Genomic DNA, 24,622 nt, shown 5'->3' on the forward strand with positions numbered 1-24,622 from the left:
TGCTGTTTCCTACTGCTGCAGGCAGATTGATCATAAACAGGGCATATCCAGCTATTGGTTCCCATGGTAAAAGCAATAATATCCTTGGAAAAAATTAATGAAAAACATTGGGAAAGCTGTATCAGTGGCTGAGATGTAAAGTCTCCGTCTATGTGCCATGAAGTCTTGGAAGGTCTCAGGTTTGATCCCCAGTCGGTGATTAGTTAGCTGATCCCAGGCTGGGCAGTAGTAGGAGCATTACGTTTGACCACAGCACCTTTCGGGTACAGAAAGAAAATCAGCTACAATTCCTGCTCCTGATTACTATATATTCAATACACATATAACATTACAAGTGTATACGGGGTTTAAGTGTGAAAATGACATCTTCTACCTAAGAAACCATGGAACCATAAAAAAGCCATTCAATTGGCCAAACCGGTTTCTTTCAAAACCAATTTTTTTTTCAAAAAAATATACTTTATTCATAAAATTTGCAGCAATACATACAATACAGTTGTCATATCACATTTCAAATGTACACAATACAGATTATACAATTTGCAGGTTACATCAAGTACAGTTCAAATGATTCCAACAATACAGTTACACATTGTACATAATTACAGTTCATGACACTCTTGGATGCCTCATTGCATTACACGCAATACAGACTATTGATTACAGGTACGTTACAGATTCATTACAGGTACATTACAGATTCATTACAGTTACATTACATCAATTTGCATTTTACATTCTGCCCGAGGGGGTTTTTCCCTGATTGCATCCCCTCGGTTTACAATGGCAGGAAGGCTCTAAACGGTTGCCTTTCCCCACAGAGTCTTTGCGGTGGCCGCACACAACTTCAGTGCGTCCCTCACCACGTAGTCCTGGACCTTGGAATGTGCCAGTCTGCAACACTTGGTCGAGGACAGTTCCTTGCATTGGAAGACCAGCAAGTTTCGGGCAGACCAAAGGGCGTCTTTCACCGAGTTGATGGTCTTCCAGCAGCAGTTGATGTTTGTCTTGGTGTGCGTCCCCGGGAACAGCCCATAGAGCACAGAATCCTGTGTTACAGAGCTGCTCAGGATGAACCTGGACAGATACCACTGCATCTCTCTCCAGACGTTCTTTGCAAAGGCATCTGCTCTATCATGGATTATACCATTTAGTGTCCGGTGAAGTTTCTAGCTGTCAAACTTAAATCAACAAAACTCCAGAACATCTGTCTAACTTTACAGTTCACAATATGCACTCACCATCTGCCTTCCTTGATGTGACATTTTCAAGAACTGGCTCATTACCTTTGTTGTGAACAATATGGTATCTCCCCGCCCCCTCTCCAATATACACACGCACTCTTACTATTCATTACCTAATTAGAATGTTTGTTCTAATACTTCAATCACAAACCCTCCCCTTTCCTCTTTGCTTGGGAAAGGGGGAATACCAACTCTTTTCAATAATTTTAACAACAGGCTAAGTACTAAGTCATCTTTGAAATGGGATTGTCAGGTTCTAAACAACTTATATTTGACATACAAAACATTCCTGCAAGTATTTAACTCCTGTCACTTTATCTAAACTGGAAATTGTTAGTGAGACCTAATTTTTCTGCCAGCTGATCCCAAAATACACTTTCTATCACCTTTAGCCCAGGTTTGTTCCTTTTCACAGTAGAGTCTCCCTCCACTGTCGGCATGCTGATCTCCAACTGGTACAGGCACAGATTGTTCACCTATTCTAATCACAGATACCACGCTGCTCTTCAAAAATTCAAACAATGTTATGTGGATATTCCCACTATTACAGTTTTGCAAAGGTACATCACAACTACAACATAAGAAAACATGAAGACATTGGGCATGATTTTAGCATGGAGGCAGGAACTCAGCGGGTGGGTAAATAATCGCGTGGGAAACCCCGAAGCAACTTGAGTGCGTTGGATTGTCCGATCGCAACTCAATTGAAGGCACTGAATGTTACTTCCGGGTTCCTGTTGTGTGCACGCATCCTAACGTGCCTAGGTTAAACCGGAAGTGGGCGTGTTGGAGCTAGGAAGAGATCCTGCTCCAGAAATCAACTATCTTTACTGCCCAGCCGTCCCCAGCCCACACGTTCTTTGGGGTTAAAATTACCCTCATTAAGTCCATTCCTTTTACAATATTGTAGTTAAATACCATTTCAAATAAGGTACAATCAGAAAGATCATTTTGAAACGTACTGGTATTCTTTCCTTATTGTTCAGGGAAGGGAGCAATTAATGTATTACATAAAGCATTATAAAGAGGTACTAATGAACAAGAAAATATGTGTATATGGAGCCAGGGAAGGGGAGTTATCATGTCAATGGCACTGCCTATCGTAACATCCATCAACCAATTTAATCTCTTTAGGAAAGATTTTGCGAAGTATTTCTTTGCCCTTCAAACATAAATCAAAGAATGTCTAAAATACCCCACATTATGACTGGATGCCAAACTTGATGTTACATATTCAAGCTGCTGGCAGAAAATCAGTCCTGCCCCAGCTTCTTTATATTTAACTGCCAGTGATGTGGTAACTCCCCACTCCCCGTGATATACAGAAACTTTCATTCATCATTATCAATTGTCATATTTTTTGCAATACTTTAATGACCCTCACCCCTAAACAAAGGGTGAGAAATACCAACAAAATTCAATTGTCTTTTTAACTGCATCTTGTTTAGAATAGTCTTCAAATCCAGATGAAACATAAAAATGTAGAACTGCATTCTCATCTTTAAAAGGAAACTATAGTCAGTGAACAACTTGCATTTAATGCACAAAGCATTCTTTCTTCCAAATATCTGATTCCAGTTATGAATTCATTTTCATTATTTCCTCTACAAAGCAAAAGCAAACTAACAGGGACATTGTGGCATGCATTGTTATTTTCTGCATTACGAAGAACATTAAGAAATAGGTTACAATTCACCGTAAATGTTACTCTGTTCGTTCATGTATTTAATTGAAGTGTTTATAAGTTTCTTTTTCAGAAGACAGGAGAAACCCACATGGGGTAACATACAAGTATACAGCATCCAGTTCACATAACAAGTGCTTTCCTTGTTATGACTCCGGGTCATGATATCATATGACTAGATACTGTGCAGTACAGATAAACTTATGATTTTAGGGAATACGAGGTCTGCTTATAGGTGAGGTGATGCTGAGCCCAAGAGAATAGCTAGTGTAAGGGAACAGTCCCCGGCATAAAGTAAGTACTGGGGTGGGGGTTTCCCACACAGATGCTGATGTGGGGAGGGAGAGGAAGGGCTGAGGCAGAGGAGGCCCAAAGATTCCTTACAGGGCCTGGAAGAGTACTCCTGCTCTGAGGGATACTTTTATGCCTTTGGTCCTATAGTGTCAGCTTGGCTAGGTTGGTAGCATTCCTGCCTTTGACTCAGATGGTTGTGGATTCACGATCTATGCCCAGAACTTGAGCACTTTATTCAGTGCAGCGATGAGGGAATGCTGTATTATTGGAGGTACTGCCTTTCAGATGAGATATTAAACTGAAAACCATGTTAACCCTTTAAGGTGAATGAAGTTCCTCAGGGTTCCTGATGAACTGTGGGTATTATTGGGTCAGCTGGGAGTTACAGTGGTGGAAATTGGCATGAGTCCGGCGTTTCCTCAGGCATGATGTCAAAAAAAGACCTGGGACTGGCAGGATGAAGTCATCTCATCAGAATTCCTTCCAGTCCCACCTCTGGTGCTCCCAATGTACTGTACAGTATTGTAACATGGCAGAAATGCAGCCCACCAAAGTGGGAAAGTCCACTTTAGTTTCCATACAACAGCCAGTTGTAAAGTAATTCACTACTGTAAGGAAAATGGTCTTTGTGGAAAAGGGCGCATTTTTGCTGCAATTTTCAATCTTCTGTTGGACTCGCCAGCATTGGTCCCAACACTGCTATTTCCACCCCTTCACCTAGCGGGTGTCCAGCTGCACTACTACTGCTGTAGCCACCCACCAACTTTATTTAAATTGCCTGACGTCAAGAATTCTGATGGGGTCAGGCACGTAAATGGCCAGTGGAGAAGTCCCTCTGCCATTGTTAGGGTGGCTGAGTGGGATTGTGGATTTTGGGGCCGAGTTTATCTGGTCATTCATCTCATTCGCTGTTTGTAGGATCTTGTGAGACTGGCTGCTGTAATTTCCTACATAACAACAGTAACTGCACTTCAAAAAATAATTGATTGGCTGTAGAGCGCTTTAGGACATCCTGAGAACGTAATAAGGTGCTACATTAAAGTTCTTTGATATTGACCTGATAATATTGGCATAATAACACTTCTCTCTTGGCCTTCCCCACTGCCTCGCAATCTATACATCTCTGTGAAAATAATATTGTGGTTGGACTAAAAAATTGGTAACCTCAAACCACGTTAATCTATTGAAAGTCGATGTAAGTAAATGCGACGTAACTTGTTTTGGAGTTCAAGTATATTTTAGTCACAGACCTATTTGGCAGCACGTGATACTTATGGAAAATATCGAGCATGACGAAATTTAGATTCCTCTTCTCACATTGATTATTCAGAAATAGTTTTTTTAATAATGTACTGCAGCATGCTTCCCCATTTCATGGTTGTGTAACTCGTGAAGTGTTGTAACTTCCTCTTTGAATAAGAGGCGTGTTTTACGTAGTTGTTTTTGTTCTCAAATAGTTTATCAAGAGTATCTTTCCTCTCTGGTCACCTGTCAATGATGTCTTGCCTGTTTTATTTCAAAACTTGAGGATCCAGTGTTCAGCACAAGAAGGCCTAAATATTTGACTTGATAACCACATAATAATACCTTATTTGTTCCCTTGGCTTCTTGTGATGGGAAAATCGCATCTCATTTTTTCTAAATCTATAAATATGTTTGTGGACATTCAGCGTTAAAATAAAAATCCATGGGGTGGAACTTTCAACTTCAGCAGGGTGTAGAACAGATTGTAGTAGATCAGCCGTCTGTTATACATCCCGGCCAATTTCAGTGGAAAGGAAAATCTGGCGGGGTATATAAACGGCGGCCGATCCACTACAGCTTGTTTTATGTCCCCGACAAAGCTGAAAGTTCCACCCAAGAAGTTTCAAAATGAGGAGATAACCAAGAGGAATATTTACTTATTTCTAAACTTAAAACTTTGTTCTACTTTTTTTTTGTGTGTATTCTAATTTTCTCCCTTTTTTCCTGAAGGCACCACAATGGGGACGGGTCTTCATTTTTCCAGGTTCCTTCCAGTGCCTTGACCGAGTGACCGTTCTTCATACGTGAGCCTGGATACTGAATGTCAGCACAGTGGCATCACAGCTAATCCTGTCCTCACCTACCATTGACACGCACACTTTCCAGTGGGACTTACTGGTTAGTGATCAAGAGCCGGAGTACTGGCTGCTTTTTCTTCTCCTTAGGTCATGGGTGGTTATGATTGTAGCACCTCTATTACTTTCAAGGTGAAAAAGAGGACTTTAAACAAAATCATATTTATTTCACATGAACTAATGAAACATTGTGTCAGCTTTGGTCCGCAGCTAGTGATGTATAATTAAACTTGAGAAAGCCCTGAGGAATAGCAGGGAACCCAAAAGTCTAAACACGAGTATGTTTTTCACCTGGAAGCAATTAAAGTGTTTTGAAAACTTATTGATTAGTTTAGCAGGATTGCAAATGATTGCAGTTTGTTACCGCTGTAATTTCTGTCTAAATAAATCTCATTCTTGCCCAATTACATGTTAAGTAAGTTTACAATGGTGCTACATTGACTTTCTTAATCACAAGAAAGTTTATTTTGTTATTCTTGAAAACTTACATCATCCTGTTTATGTGAGCACAATTAATTGTTGATTTGAATAAAAGCTCAATTGTTTTTCTCCATTTCTCCTCTACTCAAGCTTGGACACAGCTCTCTGGACATCAGCAGCTCTCCACTAGCTCATCCAAGTAGCCATTCTTCACTCACTAGACTTTGTTTTCATTTGTTTGTCGGATGTGGGTGATGTGGGAAAGGCTGCAACAGCTTGGCTAGGGAAATGCCTAGGTCTGAAAGTGTTTTTCAGCACTATCTCCAGGATATTGACAGGACCCATAGCCTTCATTGTGTTAAGTGCACTCAGCTGCTACTTAATGTCACCAAATTGGCTGTACACCAGTATCCGCGATGGGGTGGACGTCGGGAGGAGGCTGAGTAGGATCATTCATTTGGCACATTTGACTGAAGATGCTTGCAAACACTTCAGCCTTGTCTCGTGCACTCATGTGATGGGCTGCACCATGGTTGAAGATGCAGATGTTTATGGCACCTTCTCCTCCTGTTAGTTGCCTCATCGTCCACCACTATGCCCGACTAGGTGAGGTAGGACTACAGAGCTTTGCTCTGATCCGTTGATTGTGGGATTGCTTGGCTCTGTCTGCAGTCTGTTGCTTTTGGTGAATAGTGTGCAGGTAGCTCTATGTCGTAGCTTCACTAGGTTGGTAGCTCATGTTAAAGTATGCCAGGTGCTGCTCTTGGCGTGCCCTTCTACACTCCGCAGTGAGCCAGGGTTGGTCTCCTGGTGATGATCGAGTGAGGGATGTGCCAGGCCATGAGGTTACAGATTGTGGTGGTAAACAATTTTGCTGCTTCTACTATAGATGTCCAGTTCTTATTCAGTCCCACTTAGCATGTTGGTGGTGCCACACTACATGATGGAGGATGTCCTCTGAGTGGAGATGAGACTTTGCCTTCACAAGGCCTGTGTGATGTGGACTTCTGCCAATGCTATCATGGACAGACGAGATCACAAGTTAATTGCAGCCCATCTTCAATCATCCATCCAGAGAGAACCTAACGTCCCCCTATTGTAGCATCCAGTTGCTTCTTAAATGATTGCAGGGTTTTTGCTTCCACTACTCTATCTGGAAGTTTATTGCACATGATAATCAATCTTTGTGCGAAGAATAATTTCCTGACATCAGTCCTAAAATTACCTTATACTAGTTTGAACCTGTGTCCACTAATTCTACTCCCACAGTTTAATTTAAAGTAATATTCCGGGTTAACTTTTTCTATACCCTTAACAATCTTATATCTTATGATGTCTAAATGATCAGCTGTCTGATGCCCACTTTCCAGGCTGAAAAGCCCTAGGGGGTGAAATTGGGCCATGTAGCACCCAGTTTGTAGACGCAACGCGGATTTCTAAGCCCCGAAAATAGCGTCCAAGATGCACATGCACTCTTCCAGCGTGAATTGCGCAGGACACCATCTTGGTAAAGGTGGGTGCATCTAATGAAAGCCAGCAGCATGTAGAGTAGGGAGATTATGACATAAATCAGGGTGCAACTCTGATTTGAAGCAGCTGGTGGCGTTTTCGAACTCCCCGCTCCAGCCAACGCACTGTCTTAACCTCGCACAGGACTTAAATGGCATGAAGGACCCCCCCACCAATGCTATTTAAAGGGATCATGCAGGATTTACAGGTTAGTTGCTGAATTAGATATTCTGACTGCTGATGTAATTCTACGTGTTTGCGGAAGTTTCCTATACTTGGCTAAAGTTGCTATATTCTATAAAGTGGTCTGGCTGGTCTTGCAGTACTGTTAGTGGCATTTAAAATATTGTGCTGACCAAAGCTGCTTCCAGACATGGGTGGCCTGCTAAGGCTTCCTCTGGGAATTGAACATGACTGGGAGCATGCAGAGAGGCCACACAGAGCAGGACAAGCTGCCAGAAAAGGGAGGAGGAGGAGGAGGAGGAAGTGGAGGACGAGGCAAGGAGGCAAGGTAGACAGGCTCTGTCTGCCAGGGCTCTGTGTGATCAGATGATTAATGAGCGATACCAGTAACCCCAATGACACCTCCCAATTCACCAACAGCCCCACACTCCTTAACTTTCCTCTCCCACATGACCATCAAATTGTCCTCCTTAGGATTACACATTGCTTCCTCCCTCAGCTCATCGCAGAAATGAAAACCAACACCAAATACAAATTCATAACCACATTTATAGATTTACACATGAAATGATTCATACAAACTGATATTATTCACCCTTGTGCATTCCCATAGTGCCTATTGTCTTTACCTTTTCTAGTGCTCCTATGAGTTGCATCCCCAGTGGCTGGAGCATGGGTGGTAGAAGGCTGCTGACCTTCAATTGAGGAGCGTGCAGATAGCCTTGGAGGACAACCTCAAGCTGCTCTGGGCCGGGAGGGCCCAGCATCAGACTGCACCATCTTGGCCTGGGCTGCAGCAGTCTGGCCTGGCTGGCTGACAGGCAATGCCAAGGGCACTGATGGTTAGGCAGGGGTGGGAGTAGGAATGCTGTCAGCCTGAGAGAGGACAGCAGGTTCGTCTTCCATGATGCCATTACCACTCTCCCAGGGCGGTGCCTCAGCAATCCTGGTGATCTTTTGGAGAACAGATTGCTGGACTGCTGTGATGCCCTGGAAGCCCCATTCCACAGTGGAACTCAGAGCCACGATAGCAGCAGTCTGAGCTTCCAATGCAGCAGTCAGACCTTTGATGGCAGATGTTTGTGCTGCGATGGAAGCTGTGACATCAGTCATCAGCATCATGGTGGGTTCCACAGGTGTGCTGATGGACGTAACCACCCATTCCATGTGGGAAAGGATGGGCTTCAAACTCTGTGCAAAGCCCTGTGCTAAGTTGTACCTGGACTCCTCCATGCCCTTGACATTGTGCTAAGGCTTTCTGACAGACTTTCCAGTGCACCAAGCATTTGGTTGTTTACGCCCGTCAGCCTTCTTCTGTAGTCTGGCCCATCGAAGTCATCATCTGACTCCTCGGTAGCAAAGCTAGTGTGTGACCTCGCCTTCCGGCAAGCTGGCACCTGCGGTGATGAGGGTTTTTCCCCCGCCCCTGCTTCTATGCACTTGTGCCCAGTGTCTCACCATGTGCAGATCTCTCCACTATCCCAGCCTCTAAAGTATGCGCAGTGTCAGTATCTGAACTGGTGGCTGCGAGTGTAAGATCGAGTGACGGTGTGTCTGTATCATCACTGTCATCGCCCTCTGCCTCCTCTGATGGTGCCGATTCCAGTTCTTGGGTATCTGAAATAACAAAGGGGCACGGGTGGAGTTGTGGTGAGGGGAGAGGAGAAAGTAAGACGTGCGTGCTCACACCATCTGCAGCACGTGAGTCGGAAAAGATTGTGGGATGAGGAAGAAGTGGGAAGCGAGAAGGAGGATTAGGAATGCAGAAACCCTCATCATTGATACCTCCAGCACCGCCAGTGGCCACAGCGTCAGTGATTTGGGTGATGTGGCTGTCATGGTTGAATAGCTGCCAGTGTGTGTGACCTGTGAGTTGTGGGTGTGCGGCTTGCAAGAGTGGTAATGTGAGAGGGTGAGATGCAGCATCTGATTCGCAGGGTTGTGTACTGACTGAAAGAGTTTGCTGGTAGGTGGGTAATGGGGGGGTGTAGTGCGTGGAGCAGTGGATGAGGCTAGTTGGTAGGATATGCCACGTGACAGTTGAACTCACTCACCTTGACCATTCGTGTCAAATCATTGAATTTCTTCCTGCACTGCATCCATGTGCATGATGCGATGCTCCTGGCATTTACCTTATCCACCACAGCCTCCCACTGCCTTGTCAGCATATGTCTGAAGGGCCTCCTGCCCCTCTGTCTGTCCACCTCTTCTACCAAGGCCTCTAGTGCACCGTCCGAGAACCTTGGTGCACACTCTCTCCCAGGCGCAGCCATTCTTCAATATCTTCCAGCACTTCCCAAAGGACTTCTTGCAGCCACAGTGCACCTCCCCTATAAGAGGTGCAGGCTGCCTTTAAGTAGACCCAGCCACTCCCGATATCGAGGCCTCCTGCTGGTGCATGCAGCCAATCAACAGTGCAGGGAGGGCTGGCAGCATGCAGCAATCATTCAAATCATCAGGCAGTACGAATGTTACGTGCTGTTTGCATTACAACCAACAAGCACGGGTTAATCGCGCACCCAGATCCCAGCGTCCATTTTTGGGGGTTATCCAATATAACCCCCCTAGTCTTTTCTCATAACTCAGACCTCTGTCACTGAGGATCAGCCTTGTGGCTTGAAGGTCGCTCATGTTTCTTGGCACTCAGAACTGGATGCAGTATTCGAGGTGTTGCGTGACAAGAGCACTATACAGTTTGATCACAGCTAATGTGGATTGGAATCACAACCGAGGCTGATCCTATTCTCACCCAACAATCACGCTCCTACAGTTTCCAGTAGAGATCATTAGATAGAAACCAGGAATAGGAACCCCAGTTGGCTTTTCCTCTGCCTAGTTCAGAATGGCCCTGAATTTGCTGGTAAAAAAACGGTGAGTTTAATGCGCACACCGTTATTAAATTGTAAGTCGTTCAGCAGTTTGTGGTGAGGAAGAGATACCCCGTGAATTGTGAATCACCACAAGTAGCTGGACGATTTGCACCGCTCCGCTGTTAGCCTTGCAAAAACAATAGCTCGCCATCAGCCTCCCTGTGAGTCTCAAGAAATTGCTGCAATTACTCTTTCATTGCCAATCAAACTCACCGCAGAAAGTTAGGGCTGGTACTTAACATCGTAAGGACCCTTTCTATGACAAGATTTATGTTCCTGCAATCCCAATCAACCTCTTTGGCCCCGAAAGGGAACAATTGAAATTGTGGTGTCTCATTCCTGCAGGTAGTAAATTGTTCTTAGAGATTTTTAAAATTTAAAATTTAACATTTTTACATTTTTTTCTTACTTTTTCTCTCTGTCTCTTTTTTCTCTCTTTCTTAATCCAATCTTTCTCTCCCTCTCTTTATTTCTCTTTCTGTACCTGATTTGACTCTGATTCACCCTATTTCCTTTTCATCGTTCCTCTGTTTCTTTCTCAATCCTTGAATCTCACTGGTTAAGGAGGTACACTGTTGGTAACGTTGTTCACCAAGGTCCCAGAGACCCCATTATCAGCTCGTACTTCCAGCAATTTGCAGTGCAAAATATTTTCGAGCCGAAGGGTAAGGGAAAACGTCAAACTAACGAGGCACACCATGAAATGCCCCGCTCCAGCAAACTCCAGGCCACTATCTCCAGCACTGTCTTGGCTGAAATCAGTTTATGCATGAATAGGTGTATGTGATATATTCCAACAACTGATTAATCAGATCAAAGAAAACTTTTTTTCACTTAATTACTATTGTCAAGTCTTCATCTCAGAGAGAGAGGAAATGAAACAAGACATGTTAATTCAGATTAAAACAACTCAAATCTGGATTGGAGTTCTGATGAAAGGTCATCGACCTGAAACGTTAACTCTGTTTCTCTCTCCACAGATGTTGCCTGACCTGCTGAGTGTTTCCAGCATTTTCTGTATTTATTTCAAATGTAGGTTCATTTTGCATAAACTGCATTCTGGTCACACACCGCTATCTCTGGGAATGACATTTCTGCCTCAAACAGTGACAAGAGGTGGCAGTTTGTAATGTTACACGTTTCATATCTAGTTCAAAGACCTATATAGACAGCCTGACTGATAACATCACATCATCAGGACAGACAGAAGCCAGGATCTATATCAATGTGTGATTTTATCAGTTTTGTTTCATTCTTGCACCTTGTTAGAACGGAAACATTTTCTTTTAGTTAATTTGATCTTGTCTGTTTTTTGATTTTATGTACCTATGCATATCTATCCTGTGTTTGTATGTGGAGCAGTGTAGGAGCCCTTTAACCAATCAAATTGCAGAAGCACAGACCTCTGACCTTTCATCTAATCATGATGCACTGAACTCTGTCCACCAATAGCAGCGGGGAGAGTTAAGAGGACAATTCATATAAATCTATGAGAAACGTCACAGGCCATCATATGGTGTTTTATACAAAAAAAAATTTAAAACAAGTTTACAGTTAGGCAGCGGTGATAAGTGGAGGGCGGGAAAGTGGAGTTGAGGTTGAAGATCAGCCTTGACCTTATTGAATGGGGAGCAGGCTCGAGGGGCCGTACGGCCTACTCCTGCTCCTATTTCTTATGTTCTTATAATGGGGGCTGAACCTGGTCTTCGGCGGTAGTGCAAAACAGGCAATGAACAATTGGCCGCCGTTCTATTGACTTCAGTGGAAAAGAAAATTGGACAGCGGTGTAAAACGGGCTGCCGATTCGCTTGTGCCCGTTTTGCGCTTTCATCAAAGACCAATTTCACCCCCAATGTATCAAAAATCTATCAATCCGAATTTTTGCTGAATTTAGACGGCTTTGTTACTTTAAACAAGGAAATGCCATCTGTCCTTCATTTCTATCACTGTGCATGTTTCTCCTTTTTTGGCAAAACAAAAGCAGCACTAGATGGAGACCACTGAATAAACAAAGGCTTTGAGAAAAAAGCTCAGGGGCTTTTCAGGTTCTGAATGTTGTCTGTACCATAGCTCATTTGCAAAAGTCTTGGTATCGGTCCTCTGGAGATGCCTATTCTTATTGATTGCTACTTTTATTTCTGCAGAGGTTTAGGCTGTGGTTTGTGTTACCAAGGAGACTTCTGGGTCTTGTTGCCTATGTAACTTCCACCATTGATCTTTGTTCTGACAGTATTTGCCAGTATTTGAGAGACCATAAATCCTGGTTTGATTGTGGGGGGTGGGGGAAGCCAAAGGGGGAAGACAGGAAATTTGTCTCAAAGGCAGCATATTTAGTGCGTACAGACTCTGCTTTCCACATTATAAGACTAAGGGTACAGGCATTCGTTCACTTTTACATCACTGCAGAACAGCTCCTACTTTACAACGGCACAGAAGTGACAATATAAAGAAAGAAGAACTTGCATTTATAGGGGACAGTTTCATGTCATTCCGAAATGTCACAAAGTGCTTCACACACTATGAATTACTTTGAAGTGCAGTAACTGTGTTTTGTAGGCAAACGTAGCAGCCAATTTGTGTACAGCAAATGACCCCTGTTAATCTATTTTTGATTGAGGGAAAAATGTTGTCTATTATACCAAGAGCACTCCCCATGTCCACCTGAACCATTAGAATTGGCAGATCGGTCCTCAGTTTAACGTATCATCTGACGGGCAGCATCTATCACAACGCAGCACTCCCTCAGTACCACACTGAAGTCTTATCCTAGATCTTGTGATCAAGTCCTGGATTGGGACTTCAACCCATTAGGTGGTTTCATATTGTGTTTCTGTCGCTGGGTTCCTGAAGTGTGTGCCTTTTACAATCAGCTGTAAGTCGATGATTACACTTGGCTTCCAGTTGGCTGTGCAAGGCATATAGCTTTGGGAACCTGATGGCACTAACATGGGTCTCATGCAATACAAAAGCACCTTTTGAGTCCAAAGTCAAGTCCTGATATGACTCTGAAATGAATCAGTGTTAGACCCTCCCAGGAGGCCATTTCACGCTGCTTTGGGTTTGGTGCTATCTGGAATATAACTCCAACTGGTGCTAACCTGGGTTTTAAAAGTGGCACTCTCAAACATTAAGAATATACCATCCACGAGCTGACCTCTGTATATGTGAGCAGTGGAAGTGTCAGTTGCATACTATAGCATAACTTCGGCATATCCAGTTGTGAACTACACTCTGGCAGTATAACCACAGCCATGTCATGAGCAATGTGGCTGCAATATCAAACTCAGAGTTGTCATTTTTGTGCCATTTCTATGTGTGAGCCTGGACATTGACATTATGCTATTTCAGTCATGGTGGATATCAGAGCCAAGTCCAATCCTGTCCTTACCCAACATGCACAAAAACATTCTTTCTATTAACGATAACTTGATAGCAATCAGGATTGGCAACCTTGGTTGATTTTCCCCCCTCTCTCACCCAAGGCAAAGTGGGACCAAATGTTGCATTTCTATTGTGTAAAAAACAAAGGATCAAACCTGGGACCTTCCTTTTCTGAATGGCTCAGTGCCGCATCATGCATCATTTAGTCACTGAGACATCAGAGTGGTCTTGGTTGCTTTATATTTTAACTATGAACAGTTATCCAACATCACTAAAAAACAGATTATTTGGTCATTGTAACATTGCTGCTTGTGTGACCTTGCTGTGCGTAAATTGGCTGCTGCCTTTCCTACATTACAACGGTGACTACACTTCAAAAGTACTTCATAAGAATGCTGTAGAATGCTTTGGGACGTCCTGAGGTCGTGAAAGTCTTTATATAAATCCAAGTCTTGTTTTTAAGTTTAGCTGTTGTGAGTGTGGAGGGTTAAAAGTGAGTCACTCCCTCAGTGGCTCAGATGGTTTAGGTAATGAATAGCATGAAGGGTCTAGACAGAGTAGAGAGAGAGAAACTGTTCCTTTTGGTGGAAGGGTCAAGAACCAGAGGGTATAGATTTAAGGAGATTGGCAAAAGAACCAAAGGTGACATGAGGAAAAAAATGTTTTACACAGCGAGTGGTTAGGATCTGGAATGCACTGTCTGAGGGAATGGTGGAGGCGGATTCAATCATGGTCTTCAAAAGGGAATTGGATAAATACTTGAAACAAAAAAATGTGCAGGGCTACGGGGATAGGGTGGGGCAGTGGGACTAGCTGGATTGCTCATGCATAGAGCCGGCATGGACTCGATGGGCTGAATGGCCTCCTTCCATGCAGTCACTTTTCTATGATTTTATGATTCTAAACCATACATACCAGGAAGGTTCCAGGTTTAGGGAATTTCCTGATCTCAGCAGGGGTGGAGGTATAGTTGCTCTCGGCGCTCCTGGAGTAAGGAGAATAAAATTAGCCAGGCTTCCTGCTCATATCCAAATTCCTCCCTCCTGGAACTCTGCATGTGTGGACACATCAGGTCAGGACAGGCTCAGGCTCAGCTATGATGTCTGTGATAAAATAACACTCACCATCCAGTCTAGAATGATTATTTGGGTGAATGACCGTGAGAGGAAATTGTACCCAACCAAAGAATCAATGCATTCAGAGGGGTAGGGATGGGAAGGGAGAAATTGATAAACAAATATTTGGTTAAAATATACTATTAATGTGTTCACTAACTTTACCATGTTAAAAGATGTATTTTTTTTATCTTTGGAACAGTACCCAAGATATTAAAATATATGCCAAAAACATTCCTTAGTGCCAAACTGAGCCACATGGACCAGGAAGGTTCCATGTTTGATTCCTACTCTTTGCCCTAAGCTAGAGAGGGGGAAAAATCAGCCAGGATTGCTAGTCCTGATTCACTAGCCAGAGACCTGGAAAGTATGTGTGTGCGGATGTCAGATGGGGAAAGGATTAGGTTTAGCTGTGATGTTCCATGTGGTTACATAGACTGTTGAGACGGAGGTATTGGAGGGTGCCTGGGACCTTTTGAAATGTACTCCAGCTTGAGTCAGTACATTTCAGAGGAAAAGGAGCTTTTAAAAAAAATTACAATGCACACAACAATGGTGTTTTGTACCTGATTAAAGGCCCTTGAATCAAATTAGAAAATAAATAGTGCTGAAGAAAATATGAGAGAAATGAAGAAATGCAGACACTAAGCTGAAGGAGGAACAAAGAAGTAAGCCAGTCACAAGCATTTTTACAAACAGAAAGGTTAAGAAAGAAAGAGTACAAGCTATTTTCCCATTTATAAAGGGAATTTCCCTCATACACCTCAGTTATCAAGGTCTCGTAGCATCTTAGTGCTGCTTTACAAAATATTTTATTTCCTCTACAAAAGTTCCATTTGGCAGTTTGACAGACCAATCTCAAATTGTTGTCTGCTTAGACCCCACTAAAGCAAAGATCTGCTGTCTGTGGTGATTTTATTTATTCCATCTAGTATTCACCTGGAGGGTATCCTCTGACTTATAACATGAACCACTGAGTAATAATGTAAGCATTCTTTTGTACTAAGTACACAATGTATGTGTTGCTTAATGTTGCTGCTAACTGAAGATTAGTATAATGTGACTTTACCTCATAAATAATGAAATGACTTTTTTTTTGTAGCAGTATTATCTGATGCGTGATTAAAGGTTCCAGGAGGACTGAGACTAAATGAATAATGTGTAAGTGAACATTTAACAGGCTTTTAACTTTAATGCCAAAGATTTGAAGGAACTTACCAGCACTGACAGGAAACAGATATTTAATCTTGAAAGGTGAAAGGTGAAAGAACTAAAGTCCTCTTTGGTAAAAACAGCAGCCATCAGCAGAAGGAAATGTTTATGCTATAGTTGAGAACGTAATTCATATTTTATAAACAGAGCCAATATTGATACAATCTCAGCTGGTGTGAGGAAATGAATGTTTGTGCACCTAATGCATTTTTAGCCGACCAACATAAACAGTGACAGCAAGTTGCGCTGACAGGATATTAGTGGTTAAATATATAAAAATCTGTTATGCCAACTTCCTAAGGCATTACTGCTAGAGCCAGAGAGAATAATATCTGTCTGGGACTGTGCTGTAACACAGATGAAGGGGGTTTTGCAGGATGTTAATGAGTTGGACTGAACCCTGAGACTCTGTTACAGCTTTTGATTTTATATAACGTATTTAATTTCCTTGTAATACTGAGTGAAATGCAAATCTAAAGCACCCAATGGCTCAGTTGTAAATGCAGTGCTTAGTGTAGAACTGAACCATAGAGACAAAGAAGGTTCCAGGGGTCTCTAATCCATGCTGAGTTGGCTGATCTCAGTTGAGGCATTACAATTGGTCTTATCACCCAAATTTGGCTGTGGCCATACTTGAAGAAGAACTGGGAATTCTCTTGGTGTCCTGGCCAACATTCATCACTCAACCAAAATAGCTTAACTGATCATTTATCTCACTTGCTGTTTGTGGGGCCTTAATGTGCAACAACTGGCATCTCATGGGTTACTTAGGGGAAAAAGTCAGTCAGGATTGATGCTCCTGATTGCTAAATATTGACTCCTACAAAGACAGGATTGGGATTAGCTGTAATGCCACTCTTGATTGAGCATGCTGCTAACACTGATTGTCTGGATTCATGCATAAAGAATGACCACTTGATAGAGGTAACATAATGACTCATGCCCATGAAATGGTACCCTACCATGAGACAGTGCATTTAGGACAGAAGGGGAAAAATATTAAATCACATGCCATTGCAGTATGAGTCATGTAGTACAATAGCACTGCAACATGAATGACATGGTACAGTACATAACATTGTGGAAGTTGTTGCTCAACTTTGTTACCAATTTCTGTCAAACAGTAAATACACCTATATTTATTTTATAAAGAATAACATCTTCAAGCCCCATTGTGGACATGAGCACATAATGTAGGCTGACATTTCAGTACAGTATTGAGGGAATGTTCATTGTCAGAGGTGCCGTGTTTTGGATGAGATGTTAAACTGAGGCCATGGGGTAAATTTTAACATACTGGTGGGAACTCAGCGGTGGGGGGGTCAACACACACATGGGAAACCCAGAATAAATTTTCGTCTATTTTTTCGAGCGATCGTGACTCAAGTGAAGGCCCTTAATGTGACTTCCGGGTTTCGCCTCTCCAAGCTGCGCAGCGGGCGCACTGCGCAGCCGAATGACATGCTGGGAGCTGGAGTATTTAAAGGGCCATTGCAACCATGGATTTTGAGGGAGAAAGGAGAAATCTGAAGATATGGAGTAGCAAAGGACGAGGCCAGCACCCCAGTTCAGTGACTCCTTGCTGGAGTTGCTATTAGCTGGTGTGAGGAGCAGGGGGGAAACATTGTACACGGCTGACAGGAGGAAGCGCCCTGTCTCTGCCACCAAGAAAGCATGGCTCGAGGTGGCAGAGGAGGAGACCAGCAGGCACATCACCATCCATAACAGGCAAGATGTGCATTTCTGGAGCGCATGGGAGGTCATCCACCGGTAACCCTCTTTGTTGAGCGATGTTGTTCAGGACGCAATACAAGACTATTATTCTATGCACCATCGCCGGTGAGTACTGAAGGGCTCCCCCAGGTCGATCCAGGCACCTGAAGTGCATCTTGAGCATTCCAATGGCTTGTTCAATGACAGACCTGGTGGTGATGTGACTGTCGTTGTACCAATGCCGAGCCTCGTTGGTGGGGTTTCTCAGAGGTGTCATGAGCCACGTCTGCAGGGTGTGTCCCTTGTCTCCAAGGAGCCAGCCCTTATGTCTGCCTTGTGCGTGGAAGAGGGCCGGGATGTTGGACTTGCACAAAATGAATGAATCATGACAACTGCCAGGGAATTTGGCACATACCTGCAGAAACCTCCTTTAGTGGTCACAAACCAGCTGCGCATTGATGGAGTGATATCCTTTTCTATTGATGAACAGTCCTGGCTCATGTGCAGGTCCTTGGATTGCTATGTGTGTGCAATCAATTGCACTCTGCGCCCGTGGAAAGCAAGCCAGAGAATGGAAACCCACTGCCCTCTCAGTCTGGCTGATGTCGTCGATGGGGAAGTTGACATAGTCAGATGCCCTGGCACAACAAGCCATCCGTGACTTGTCGTATACACTTATGTGCAGACGACTGAGAGATCCTGCTGATGTCACCGGTGGTGCCCTGGAAGGATCCGGAGGTGAAAAAATTGAGGGCAATGATGACATTAACTGCAATGGGCAATGCATGGCCACCAGGCCCAGTCGGGAGCAGCTCTGCATGATGGAGCTTGCAGATGTCTGCGACCACCTGCCAACTCATTCTGAGCCTTCGTAGGCACTACTCCTCAGAGAAGCCCAGGAACGCAGCCTCTGTCTGCAGACCCTCTCACGTGGGTAGTGCCCCCTGCGACCTCGGCCCCTCTGTTGGTCCCCTGGCTGATGTTCTGCAGGTCCTTGTGGCGCAGCTCCGTCTTGTGGAGCTGCAATTCCCAGAACTGCACGCCGTGCTTGCTGCGGATGGTGATGTGCCTTCTCCTCAGATGTACTGTAGAATAAATCCATTGCACCCCTTATCCTGATGTTGTCTGTTTGAGGGGGTCCAAAATGTCGGTAAATTATGTGTGAACACAAGAATTCTGAGTGTGAACAAAGAAATCTCAGTCTAAACACAAAGAACTTCCAGCCAAAGGTTTGTCTGAGAGAACTGATTGCCCTGCTGCAAAAACTTACCTTTTCTTCACACATGGCAATCACTGGTTTAAAGGTCCAAATGAGGGCCGGCTGCAACTCACCTCTGTTTCCATGGCGTGTTTCAGAGGCCACAGGAGACATGTTCGGAAGCAGTTAAAATGGCTTGTGTAGCTCAAACCACAAAAATTTAACACCTTTAAGTACTTTAGATACCTCAATAGGCCCTTAAAGCTATCAGGACTTCCGGGTTTCAGAAAAGCACACACACCCAGACACGTCTGGGTCAAACCCGGAAGTCGGTGCATTGGAGCCGGGATGCGGTCCCGCTCTAAAATCGGAGAATTTTGACTGCCCACCCACCCCCAACCCACCCGTTCTTTGGGGTTAAAATTTACCCCAAAGTCTGCCTGCTTAGGTGAATGTAAAAAATGTGTTGGCTCTATTTGAAGAAGAATTCTCCTGGTGTCCCGGTCAACGTTCATCACTCAACCGAAGCAGATTAACTGAACATTTATCTCATTTGCTGTTTGTAGGGCCATAATGTGCAACAAATTGGCTGCGTACATTTGCCTACATGACGACAGTGACTGCACTTCAAAAATAGCTCATTTGCTGTGAAGCACTTTGGGACATCCTGAGGACATGATAAGGAACTATAAAATTGCATGTTTTTTTTGCTTGTAAGAGCATATTAGCAGGCAGTGACATATCATGGTGTCAGATGACATTAATAAACCACTCAAGCTTTGCCTTTGTGGGTTGTGACATCTCCTAAAATGTTTGACATGCTACTGCTTTGTTTCACTTCCAGCTCTGTGTTATCCCAAGTGTTAAACACTATTTAAGGCAGCTATTTTATAATACAGCAAATGCAAACTTCTGCTTTTACCCTTTCGGGGTCATTTCTTTCTCCTGTTGTCGTCAGTAATTAGCCCATCTCCCCAGTATCCCATCCCCTAGCAGTTTTCTGCTCATGTGACATGCTGGCAGAAGAAAAAGAAATTACCAGGACATTTGATACTTTGAATTTCATGTCGTAACAATATTTGAATTACCAGATACTACGATTAAAATGAAATAACTTTAGATGGAGCTATGTTTCTAAAAGAAAAATTGAAATAGGAGCCGATAGGTGGACATTAAGCTCCCATAGAAGAAGACTAGAACCCCTAACCCAATGGCTCATAAGTTAAAATGCCACCCTTGATATACAGTTTGGTCTGCCTGCCCTCTAATTGGGCAGACTTTGCTTGCTGCTAGTGATGCTGTGTAGAACATGGCACAGTACTGGAATGAAATGGATTAAGGAAAATGGAGAACTATGGCCACTGAAAGTTTCTCAATGGTATCATGAGTTTTTGCTGATGAAATCTGATATCCTATTAGACGTTTCCATAGAAAAGAGAGTAAAAATTAATGAACTGCCATATAAGCCTGGGAATGACCGTTGGTGTTATTAGCAGGCAAACACTAAATTGTATCATATCCCTTCGTCTGTTATTTTAGTGGAAGAATTAACCCATTTAAATTAATTTAACACAACGGTTGTGTTAAAATAGTGGACAGAGGAGTGTCATACTAATATGATGTTTGTCCACTTATAGCAATGATAGTATTTCTAGGTTTCAAATTGTTACTGTTTAGTGGCTGGTATTTACCCTTTCTGAGTAAGAAGGAAATGTTTCTTTTCTCATTGTAAAGCCAATGCACTGTGCTTGATTTGGCAGCACTTGTATAAATTTGGAACTAACATGAAGGCTTATGGTGCAGGACATCACAGCATAAAAAGAGTAAGTGAAAACAAGTTACATCTTGTATAAAACCTTGGTTAGACCACACTTAGAGCACTGTGTACAGTTCTGTTCTCCATATTATAAAAAGGACGTAGAGGCACTGGAGAAGGTGTAAAAAAAGATTTTCAAAGATGATACCAGAACTGAGAGGTTATACCTATTAGGAAAGATTGAAGAGGTTGGGGCTCTTTTCTCTAGAAAAGAGAAGGCAGAGAGGTGACCTGATAGAAGTCTTTAAGATTATGAAAGGGTTTGATAGCATAGACGTAGAGAAAATGTTTCCACTCACTGGGGAGACCAAAACCAGTGGCCATAAATATAAGATAGTCACCAATAAATCCAATAGGGAATTCAGGAGAAATTTCTTTATCCAGAGACTGGTTAGAATATGGAACTCACTATCACGAGGAGCAGTCGAGGCGAATAGCATAGATGCATTTAAGGGGAAACTAGATAAATATATGAGGGAGAAAGGAATGGAAGGTTCTGCTGATAGGGTTAGATGAAGTAGGGAGGGAAGAGGCTCGTGTGGAGCAGTTGGGCTGAATGGCCTGTTTTTGTGCTGTACATTTTATGTAATTCTATGTAAATCAGGAAGTATTGTTTAGGAAATATCAAGCTTAGGTATTAAAAAGCCTGAAGATATATAGGAGGAAGGAAAGACTGAGGCTGAGAAGAGTTCCAAAGGCAAAGCAGAAGTTAGAGGAGGAGATTGTGTGTTGAATATTGATTTTGACAGCAATGGGGATTTAGGGAGGAGAAATAGCTGGTCAGATAACATGTTTGGAGCTCAGGTGAAACAAGAGAGGGGTTCAGGGGAACTGTGATACAATAGTATTGATGAAATAAAGGTTGGGACAGATGGAGGGAGAAAAGTTGGACTATGATCATCTATCAGATGACAAGTTTTTTCTTGTATCCTGCCCAGAAATGTGAGAGAGATTCTAGAATAGCCTCCCCAAATATGGGACCAATATTTAAATCTTGGATGAAAAAAGACCCATTGTTTTATTGAAGCTGACCATTCCTCTTTATTGAGTATAGCCTGATCTGTTGTGTTTAATAATCGGAAATGAGCTTTGCAATTATTAGAAGCTCCCCTAGAGGCCTAGTAAGTAATACTGTCATCTTTTATACTAAACCATATGCAACAGAAAATCCAGGATTCAATTCCCTGCCAAAGTTGAGTTATGGCTGCTACAATTGGCCTCATCACTGGTCCATCAAGCCTGTCCCAGGATTGTAGGGGGTAAGTCACATGGGGCATTTTAACAGCCCGCCCGCTCAGTTTCTGCTAGGCGGAGGGGTTAAAATTTCCCCCAAAGAGCCCAGCAAAACGAGAATTTAATTAACAAAGAGTAACAAACTTGAATTCCTTAAACACTGGTACAGGGCTATCGCACCAGAATCTAAAAAGTTGTCCATATTTTGTTTACTTTTGCTTAAAACACTATACTTTAATTCTAAGACTTTTAAAACGAAAGTTCTCACTGGATGCTTACTTTATACACATTCCAGAAGTCAGACCAATTTTATAATTTTAAAAATAAAACTATTGCCTGGAATTTTCATAGGGGGCTTTTCCAGATCTCCTGCTGTAACTTTGGCAGAAGATTTCTGTAAACCCTGGAGAAGTGGCTGCTTCTGCTGATCTACTGCTGAAGTTATGGTGGGAGATCTGGAGAAGCCTGCAGAAATTCTACCCCATGGCTTTACATGGTACTTCATTAAATGCGTGATGGGATAGCCCAAATGCTTGAGTTCCTTGATCCTAAATGGTGGTCTCAGGAAAATTAGGTGGAGATCAAGTCAATATAGGAACTACTGCTATTAAAAAAAATAAAACACACAGAAATATGTCAGACAAGGTCTGGTTATCAAATAATTAATATTAGTGATTTTAGTTACGTTGCATTGTTCCTCCAAAGAGTATTCTGTCCATAGGGATGTGCACAGTTTCCAGAGGCACTGCAATACTGGGTCGATGCGTGGAGTGGACGGAGCAAGCTCCTATTCCATCCCCCTGTTCCAAAAATCAAGGAAATCCAAATCCTTCAGTATCTTGAAGGAAGAGGATGGCTCGGTCACATCCTCGCAACCTTTGACATCTTGCCGCTTTTTTTGGCAAGGCTGACTGCTTCGTTCCTATTGTCCCTCGTTGTCTGATGCAAAGTAGTCACTGTAGTCTGACTGGGACTGGAACGGTCTTTTGCCCCTGGTTGCAATTTCTACAGGAGCTTGCTTCCTGTCCTGTGGCTTTGTCCTTCTGTTTCTCCTGTTCTTGACCACCTGCCATTGTCCCCCTGCTGTCTCCTCTTCCGTCGACTCTGTCGGCTGGTGGGGAGGCTCAGAGCTGAGTGTCGGGGTTTGGCAGTTTTCTGCTCCACCCTTTTCTTGCTCCTTGTCTAGCTGGCTCGGGGTCTTTTCACAGGGCATCGCGGCGGGGCGAGGGGTCTTGGTCTTCTTTGGGGCAGCCTTGCTTGTTGCCCCCTCCTCCTCTGTCACCTTGCTCTTTGCCGCCTGTGCATTGCTGAAGCTGCGCTTTGGGAAGGCCCGGTATAGGTGGCCATCCTCCCCGCACAGGTTGCAGCACTTGCTCTCCTTGCAGTCCTCTGTCTGGGGACCTTCCTGCTTGCTGTTCCTGCAGATGATTGCAGTGCAGGAGGCCGCCACGTGGCCGGATTTGCCGCAGGTGCGACAGACTCTGGGTTGCCCCGCGTACACCATGTACCCTCGACTTCCTCCGATGGTGAAGCTGGAGGGGGGGGGGGGGTGTGGAGGATGTTTCCCAGGGTGTCCGCTCTCAGGGTCACCTTGATGTTCCTTTTGCTGGTTTAGATCCTGAACAGGTCGGCGATGTCGATGCTGCTTTCAGCCCCATTGGCGTATCTGGTGAGGAACGTTGACACATCGATGACCGGGAGGTGTGGACTGAACATGTGTACCATCACAGTTCGGTTCCTCTGCATCAGGAGGGTAAACAGCGGCTCTGCGGTTAGAATGGCCAGTGGCGCTTCACTCCCCTTTTCCTTGAACACCTGAAGAAACTTCAGGCATCCAGTGACGTCCTTGAAAGTCACATCGAAATATCCGCTTCCGGGGGAAATCCTGAAGACAGAAGATGTCTGTTGCTTGGAATTCGCAGCAGTCGAACAAGACTCGTTTCACGATAAACGTGTGGTCCATGGGTGTAACACTTTCCTCTCTCTTTACCGTCACTCTGACAGTGTTTTGCACCCCTTGGCCTAGTGCTCAGGTGCTTGTTGCTGCCATTGCAACGTTGATTGATTCTCCTATGCAAATTTAGGCTGGAGCCAGCATAGGATTCGACCAATTGCAACTCGGATCGCAGGTCTCAAGGACGTTAGGCCAAAGCCAGCATGCAGATTCGCTCAAATACCCAATTTAAACTGATAAGAACAGATACTACACTTGATCTTAGCCAAAAGGCCAAGAAGCGGTGCAGTAAGGATTTTTTTTCAAAAATATATTTTATTCATAAAATTTGTAAAGATACATTCAGTACAATTGCCATATCACATTCCAAACTTAAACAATACAGGTCATTAAATTGGAAGATACATACAGCACAGGGATGTATTAGGGATGGGCAATAAATGCTGGCCTTGCCAGCAACGCCCGCATTCCGTGAATGAATAACAAGAAAGTACAGTTCAAATATGATTCAAACAATACAATTAGAGATTGTACATGATTATTACAGTTCATGACCCTCTAGGGTGCCTCATTGCATTACAGTCCATGCTGATTATTGATTACAGATGCATTACAGATTACAGATACATTACTGATACAGTACATTCATCGCTATTGTCACACATTCAGCCCGAGGGTTTTTTTATCTAATTCCAGC

The 24,622-nt window shown here is 43.5% G+C and overlaps 2 pseudogenes; both read right to left on the reverse strand.

Annotated features, from left to right (window-relative positions):
• Positions 1-22,691: 22,691 nt before the first annotated feature.
• On the reverse strand, positions 22,692-22,820 carry LOC137324855 (U2 spliceosomal RNA; annotated as a pseudogene).
• A 1,247-nt stretch (positions 22,821-24,067) lies between these two features.
• LOC137324853 (U2 spliceosomal RNA) lies at positions 24,068-24,210 on the reverse strand (annotated as a pseudogene).
• Between the last annotated feature and the right edge of the window lie 412 nt (positions 24,211-24,622).

Source organism: Heptranchias perlo, chromosome 8 (assembly GCF_035084215.1).
Source record: "Heptranchias perlo isolate sHepPer1 chromosome 8, sHepPer1.hap1, whole genome shotgun sequence".
NCBI classification, from domain to species: Eukaryota; Metazoa; Chordata; class Chondrichthyes; order Hexanchiformes; family Hexanchidae; genus Heptranchias; species Heptranchias perlo.